The 9,194-nt window shown below is 34.6% G+C and overlaps 1 pseudogene; it reads left to right on the forward strand.

Annotated features, from left to right (window-relative positions):
- The first annotated feature begins 6,437 nt into the window (after positions 1 to 6,437).
- LOC107003713 lies at positions 6,438 to 8,538 on the forward strand (annotated as a pseudogene).
- The last annotated feature ends 656 nt before the right edge of the window (positions 8,539 to 9,194 follow it).

Genomic DNA, 9,194 nt, shown 5'->3' on the forward strand with positions numbered 1-9,194 from the left:
CATAACACTAAATACAGATTTGACCACTTTGACTTTTATATCTAATACCACCTTTTACTATCCCGAGTCTAAATGGTTTTGTTCAGTTCAATTATTCGTATATGTATCGGAAGGCACGAGGAATTACAAAATCAAACATACTCTACTGTCACCAGTCACATAGGAAACCGAATCCATAACTATACAACAAGGGAATTTTTAAGCGACATATACATAGAACTAGTTCACGTAGAATACGGGGTGTTACAGTACGGAAGCAAAAGCCTAGTACCAATTGGATATGTTTGAAATGGCAAACTTAAGAAGTACAAAAATCAAGAGAATCAAGGATCCACCTTGAATTCTATCCATTTTCAACTTAATTATAGGTTAAGGTTTAGCTACTTTGAATAGGTTATTTTCTTTTTTGTAAAGGGAGAGTCTCCCTTTGTTATTCTTTCTATATTCTTTTTATCGAGAGGAGTCCTCCCTTTTAGGTGCTTAGTATTTTAGTTTCATCTTTTTTCTAAGGTAGTGAGTTGACTTTCCTTTTTTGAAATGTTGACTACAAACTCAACTCAGGTTCTGAGGTAAGGTTTTATTCCCCCTCCTTGTATTTTTTGTGTTAATTAATGCTAAGGCCCGGGGGTGTTGCTACGCCCCTGACCCCTCCAGGGTTCATTACAAGAAAATACAAAATACCAAAACCCTAAAACTAAACACTAAACGATAGATATTACAACTCCAATCCTTAACCCCAAACCCTATAACCTAAAAAACAACTTAAACCCTAACCCTGACCCGAACATTAACCCTAACCCTATCCCTACCATAAACCCTAAACCTGAAGACCAAAATAACAAAACCCAAAAATTAAACACTAAAAAATCGATATTAAACCTCAAATCCTAATCCCTAAACCAAAAAATCTAAATAATCAAAAAACCCTAACCCTAACCCATGAACCCGAAACCCTAAGCTCTAAATACCAAAACCCAATTATTAAAGACTAAACCATAGATTTTAAACCTCAAATGATAATCCCTTAACTACAAAACCTAAAAAAACTACACCCTAACCCTAACCCTAACCCTAAACTCTGTCCTAAACAGTAAGTCCAAAAAAACCCATCACTTTAAAATACGAAAACCCAAACATTAAAAACTAAACCATAGATTTTAAATTTCAAACCCTAAACCACAAACCATAAAAACTGAAAATAAAACTAAACCTTTACCCTAAACCTAACCTTAACCCTAAACCAATAACCAGAAACCCCTAGCCCAAAATACAAAAATCCAAACATTAAATACTAAACCATAGATACTAAACCTCAAATCCTAAAACCTGAACCATAAAACCTGAAAAAACCTACAACCTAACCCTAACCCTAACCCTAAACCCTAAGCCCTCATTCCAAAAAAGATGTCCAAACAAAACCCCTAAGTCTAAAATATAAAAAACCAAACATTAAACACTAAACTATAGATTTTAAAAAACAAATCCTAATCTACAAACCCTAAAACCTATACAAACCTAAACCTTAACCTAACCCTAACCTTAACTCTAACCCAAACCCAAACCCTAACCTTAAACGATTGACCTAAAAACCCAAGCCCAAAATACTAATCCCAAGCATTAAACACTAAATCATAGATTTTAAACCAAAAATCATAAACCCCAAATATAAAACATAAAAAAAAATCTCAAACCCTAACCCTAACCCTTGTCGTAAATAGTAAGTCCAAAAAAAACCATCACTTTAAAATACGAAAACCCAAACATTAAAAACTAAACCATAGATTTTAAATGTCAAATCCTAAACCACAAACCAAAAAAACTAAAAATAAAACAAAACCTTTACCCGAAACCCTTAGCCCAAAATACAAAAATCCAAACATTAAATATACACCATAGATACTAAACCTCAAATGCTAAACCCTGAACCATAAAACCTAAAAAAACCTATACCTTAACCCTAACCCTAACCCTAAACCCTAAACCTCATTCCAAAATAGAAGTCCAAAGAAAAACCCAAAGTCTAAAATATAAAAACCCAAACATTAAACACTAAACTGTAGATTTTAAACTTCAAATCCTAAACTACAAATCCTAAAATCTAAAGAAACTTAAACCCTAACCCTAACACTAACCTTAAACCGTTGACCTTAAAACCCAAGATAGAAATACCAAACCGAAGCATTAAACACTAAACCGTTGATTTTAAACAAAAAATAATAAACCCCAAAACATAAAACCTAAAAAAAATCTCAAACCCTAACCCTACCCCTACCCCTAACCATAACCTTGTGCTTAAACCTAATCCTAAACCCTAAACCCAAAGCCTAAAATACCAAAACCCCAACATTAAACACTAAACCATAGTTATTATAACTCAAATCCTTTACCGCTAACCCTAATACCTAACAAACAATCTAAACCGTAACACTAACATTAACCCCAAACCTAACTCTAACATAAACCATAAAACACGAGCACAAAATACCAAAACCCTAACATTAAACACTAAACCATATATATTAAACCTCAAATCCAAAACCCTATACCCAAAAACAGAACCCTAACCCTAACCCTAACCCTAAACCATAAACCCAAAAGCCTAAGTCCAAAATACCAAAACCTAAACATTAAATACATAAACATAGTTTTTAAACGTCTAATGATAAACCATGAACCACAAAGCCTTAAAAAAACCTACACCCTAACCCTAATCCTAACCGTCAACCTAACCCTAAAGCCTAAAGGTTTTAGGTAAGGTTTGTGTCACCCTCCTTGTATTTTTATTTTTATCTATGATAAGACCTGGGGTAATTACTAAGCCCTTTCCCCTCCGAGGGACCTTCCAAAAAGTTCCTAAGACCAAAATATGAAAATCGAGACAATAAATACTAGACCATATATTTTAAGCCTCAATTCCTAAACGCTAAACCATAAAACCTAAAAAAAACCAAACTCTAACCCAAACCCTAACCTTAACGCTAACCCTAACCATAAACCATAAATTCAAAACCCTAAGCCCAAAATACAAAAACTCAAACATTAAATACTAAACCATATATTTTAAACCTCATATGCTAAACTCTGAACCACAAAACCTAAAAAAATCTACACCTAACCCTATACATAACTCTAACCGTAAACCCTAAACCATAATCTAAGTCCAAAATAAAATTTAAAAAGAACCTACGTCCAAAATACGAAAACCCAAACATTAAACACTAAACCATTGATTTTAGACATTAAATCCTAAACTACAAACTCTAAACCTAAAAAAAGCTAAACCCTAACCCTAACCCGAACCCAAACCCTAAGCCTAACCTTAACCCTAATCCTATCCCAAACCCAAACCCTAACCCAAACCATAACCCTAACTCTTAAGAATTAACCCGAAACCCGAAACCCTAACCTTAACCATAACCCTATCTCTTATTGCAGTGTGTTGAGTAATCAGGAAGAATATGAGCAGGGGAATCATACGAAATAGGGAAGGATAACAGGTGGTAGCATTTGCAACACAACTGGGGGAACAAACTAAAAATCAAGCGAAATTGGACGGAGCTATATTTGGCATGACATGGACATTGGAATTGGGACATAGAAACATACTACTGGTGTTGGACTCACAGTTAGTATTGGATGGATCATGTCCAAAAACAGTCCTCCATGGAACATACATACAAAGGTACAAAAGATGTAGACACTCATAAGACAGACAATAGATTTTAGATGTAGACACACATATAGAGAGGCCAACATCGTAGGTGACACTCTAGCAAAACATAGTCACACCCTCACCTGCCCTCAAATATATTTCAACAGCCAGCACATGCCAAAGGAAGCGAGAGCATACCTTCATAAAGATTTACTAGAAAATAGGAAATTTAAAAAAGAAGAAACTTAAAAGGATTAAAGAACCTCCTTGATTAGATGTGCACCCTTTTCAACATAGCTAAATTAAAAAGTATAGCTCTCTTGAATAGGTTTAGTCGTTTATATTATTAATAATTGTAAAAGAAGAGTCTCCCTTGTTTATGTTTTCTAGATACTTTCTATTAAGAGGAGTTCTCTCGTCTAGGTTCTTAGTGTTTTGGTTTCATCTTTTTTGTAAGGGGATGAGTTGACTTCCTTTTTTGGAAAGTTGACTCTCAGCCACCTTAGGATCGGAGGTTAGGTCTATGTCCCCCTCCTTGTACTTTTGCATTTATTAATGTAAAGATCTGGGAGTGTTGCTCATCCCCTACCCCTCCAAGGGTAATTAAAATATAAAAAAGCCCAAAATACCAAATCCCAAATATTAAACTCTACACCATAGATTTAAATCCAAAAACTCTAAACTGCAAGACCTAAAACATATAATTGATCCTAAACCCTAACCCTAACCCTATCCCTAACACGAAGCCTAACCCTAACCCTATCCTTAATCCTAATCCTATCCCTAAACCCTAAACCCAAAGCACAAAATACCAAAACCCTAATATTAAACACTAAACCATAGATATTACAACTCAAATCCATAACCCCAAACCCTAAAATATAAAAAATAGTCTAAACCCTAACCCTAACCCCACAATAAATCTTGAATCCCTAGCCTAAAATACCAAAGCCCAAACATTAACACTAAACAATTGATAATAAACCTTAAATCCTAAACCATAAACCCAAAAAACCAAAAAAACCTAAAACCTTAATCCTAACCCTAACCCTAACCCTAACCCTAAACCATAAACCCAAAATCCAAAGCCCAAAATACCAAAATACAAACTTTAAATACTAAACCATAGATTTTAAACCTCAAATGCTAAACTCTGAACCATAAAACCTAAAAAAGACCTACACCCTAACCCTAAACTCTAAGTCCAAACAAAGAATGACCAAAAAAACCTAAGTTCAAAATACGAAAACCCTAACATTAAACACTAAACTATATAATTTAAACATCAAATCCTAAACCACAAACCCTAAAACCTAAAAAATGTAAACCTAACCCTGAAAACCCTAACCTTAACACTAACCTTAACCTTAACCCTAAACCATTAACGAGAAACCCCAAGCCCAAAATACAAAAAACTAAAAAACCTTAAACCCTAACCCTTACCCTGTCCTTAACACAACCCTAACCCTAGCACTATTCTTAACCCTAACCATAACACAAAGCCCCAAATAACAAAACCCTTACATTAAACACTTAAACATATATTACAACTTGAATTCTTTATAACAAACCCTAAAATCAAAAAAAAAAAAACCTAAGCCCTAACCCAAACCCTAACATTAGCCCTAACCCTTACCCTACCATAAACCCTAAACCCCAAGCCCAAAATAAAAGCCCAAATATTAAGCACTAAAACCATTGATATTAAACCTCAAATCCTAAAACCTAAACCCAAAAACCTAACCTTAACTTTAACCCTAACCTTAACCCAGAACCATAAACCCGAAACCCTAATTCAAAGTCCAAAAAATTTTGTAAGTCCAAAAAAATAAAATATAAACATTAAACAGTAAATTATAGATTTTAAACCTCAAAACCTAAACCACAAACCCAAAACTTGAATAAAACTAAACCCTAACCCTAAACCATTAACCTTAAACCCAAGCCCCAAATACCAAAACAAAAACATTAAACACTATAGAATAGATTTTAAGCCAAAAATACAACAACCCAAACATTAAATTCTTAGCCATAGATTTTACACCTCAAATGCTAATCCCTGAACCATTATACCTAAAAAAACAAACACCCTAACCGTAATCCTAACCTTAACCCTAAGCTCTTAACCCAAAACCTTTAGTAAAAATAATTAAAAACCCTAAGTCCAAATTAGGATAACCCAACCATTAAATACAAAATAATAGATTTTAAATCTCAAAATTTAAACCACAAACCCTAAAACCATAAAATATCCTAACCCATAACTCTAACCCTAACCTTGACCCTAACCCTAACCCTAAACCAATAACCCAAAACCCAAGTCCAAAATATCAAAACCCAATCATTAAACGCTAAACCATATATTTTAAACTAGAAATCGTAAACCCCAAAAGATATAACCTAAACAAACTTAAACTCTAATCCTAACCATATTCGTAACACGAACTCTAAACCTTTACTTAACCGTAACTCTAAACCCTAAACCATAATCCAAAAGACCAAAATACAAAAATCTTTACATTAAACACTAAACCATAGATATACTACTCAAATCCTTAACCCCAAACCCTAATACCTAAAAGACAACCTAAACCCTAACTATAACCCTAACATTAACCCTAACCCTAAACCTAGCATAAACCCTAAACCTCAATACCAAAATACAAAAACCCAAACATTAGAAATAAACCATTGATATGAAACCTCAAATCCTAAATCATAAACTCAAAATCCTAAAAAAAAACCAAAAACCATAACCCTAAACCATAAACCGGAACCCTAAACAATTGCTAGTCATTCTCATGTAATGGCTAAAATGCAGTAGTTTTTTCTTCTTTATCGTGAAATTTGATCTCGAACAAGGATTTGGACACAGAAACTGATTCTCCCGTACAGTGATGTTTCACAAGCCGTAACTGAGTATATATCTCAGAAGTTCATCACCACCATCATCTTTGGTTCTTTAACATGGAATGCCCTTACAAGAGCATTTAAAATACAAGATGTGCAAGCTCTTTATCAATATATGTGCTTGGGATCTATGCCATATCAAGGGGGAAACTTCTAAAACTCAAGTCCGCAAGTCAACCAGCAACTCCTAGCAGTAAAGCAAGATCCATCCAAATAGGATTCTAACATGACTCTCCAATATCTTAAGTTCATATTCCACAGGGGGGTTGGGAAAGTAATGGTACCTTTGAATCTATTGATTTTGGCGGTCGAAGCATGTATTATGATTGCAGTAGTGTTTCATATATGAATCCTGCAAGTTAGAGTGCTTCACCCAATTATAGCAGTGCTACTGAGTATACACCAAAGGCATGGTTAAACATCCAAAACAGCAGCATGAATCCTTCATCGGATCATTCAATCATCACTATTTGTGAAGGAATTAAGAAAAGTCAACTAACGAGGTAGCCTAGCTGCAAGAATCTTACTCTAATCCCATCGTGGGGCAATAGTGTTGATTTTGGTTAATGAGTACCAGCCGCAAAGCTAGTTGGAAGCAGCGAAAATTCCTCCCAAGATTCTATGAATTAAATTATGGATACTACAAAAATAATAGATACCTTGGTATCCTACTACATCCATCACAACAACGAGTCAATAACCTAAATCTTCGCATGCTCTCTACAGAGAATTCATTCTACTCAATAATTAATTTGAGTAATCATTCAAGATCCTCAAGTCACTGTTTCTCTGATATGTCCTTTGAGAATTTGGACTCTTTTCATAATGTTTCAAAATCTTCTAGGAGTTCCATCTCCTTCCAAAATGCATGTGTTGAAGGAGGAAATGAAAAGGCTAAAATTTGAACTGAAACAAATCCTGGAAATGTACAATGGAAACTGTAGACGACAGGTAAGAGAGATTGATCATTCAACATGAAAAGAGGCATGCAATTTAGAAGAAGCCAAGCAGGCCGTGAAGATTCACATGCTATGTTGGAAAAAGAGAAGCAAAAATGCAAATATGCTTTAGAAATAGACCAATGGTGCAATAGATAGTAGAATTGGAATCTAAGAAGCGAAGGCATGAAGCAGAAGAGTAGAAGAAATTGCATGATGCATTTACCTACAGTGATAATTGCTATAGGCGATACTCAAAAGATGAAACTGAAGCTGCAACAAACTACTTCTCCAATTCTAAGAGTTGGGAACCTTTTTGGAGTATGGTTGCCTTATTTATGAATGTACGGAAAATAGCAGCTTAGAGGATAGGTTGTTCTGCAAGAACAAAAGTTCTCCTATACCATGGCTTGCTTGTTTCAGGATAGCTGCACAAATTACTTCTGCTCTTCACTTCTTTTATCTAACAAAACCAAAACCCATCGTGTATCGAGACCACAAATTCTAACTACAAAAGTAAGATTTCTGATGTTGGCCTAGCCATATTGGTTCCAACATCTGTCTTACGCAGATTCACTCGGTGTCTCATGACATTAGCTGCTGGGACAGTTTGCTATATTGACCTTGAATATCAAAAGACTAGGATGTCGAATACAATCAAATGTTTACTCTTTGGGAATCATGTTATTACAAATAATTACAGCACGGCCTTCAATTGGTATGACACACCAAGTTTAGAGGTCAATTGAAAAAGGAATGTTTGATGATATACTAGATCCATTAGTGAATGGTTGGCCCTAAGAGGAGGCATTATCCTTTGATAAATTATCACTAAAATGTTGCAAACTCAGGAGGAAGGATATATCAGACCTTTGTTAAGTGATATTGCCTGAATTGGAACGACTTAAAAATATTGCATTAGACTACACACCAAGAGGTCTACTTACTTTACGTCCCTGAAGTTCACAATAGAATATAGCACTGACTGAGGAAGTTAGAAAAAACATTTCTGACAGCCAATCAGATAAATTAGCATAACTGCTCATGAAGCTATTGAAAGGTGATACCGCTAGTCACCACCTCAATTTTCAAGCATATATTGGCCTCGTCAGTCCAGAAAATCTGTAAATATTAAATGTACAGATATAAAATATACAGTCACAACCACAGCACCCCGTTGTAAATTTGGAAAGAGAAAAATATTTTTTTGATAAAAAAAAGACCAAAATACACAAACCCAGACATTAAATACTAAAATGTAGATTTTAAACCTCAAATGTTAAACCCTAAACCCCAAAACCGAAAAAAAATCTACACGCTAACCCTAATCCTAACCCTAAACCCTACACCCTAAACCTTAAGTTAAAAAAAAACACTAAGTCCAATATACGAAAACTCAAACATTAAACACTAAATCAAAGATTTTAAACCTCAAATCTTAAACCACAAGCCCTAAAACCTAAAACAAACCTAAACCTTAACCCGAACAGTAACCTTAAAGTTAACCTTAACCATAACCCTAACCATAACCCTAAAACATTAACCCAATACCCAAAGCCCAAAATACAAAAACCCAAACATTAATCACTAAACCACAGATTTCAGACTAGAAATCTTAAACCCCAAAACCTAAAACCTAAAGAACCCTATGTGCTAACCTTAACAATACCTTATCGTTAACACGATCCGTAAAC

This window comes from Solanum pennellii, chromosome 11 (assembly GCF_001406875.1).
Source record: "Solanum pennellii chromosome 11, SPENNV200".
Taxonomy (NCBI): domain Eukaryota; kingdom Viridiplantae; phylum Streptophyta; class Magnoliopsida; order Solanales; family Solanaceae; genus Solanum; species Solanum pennellii.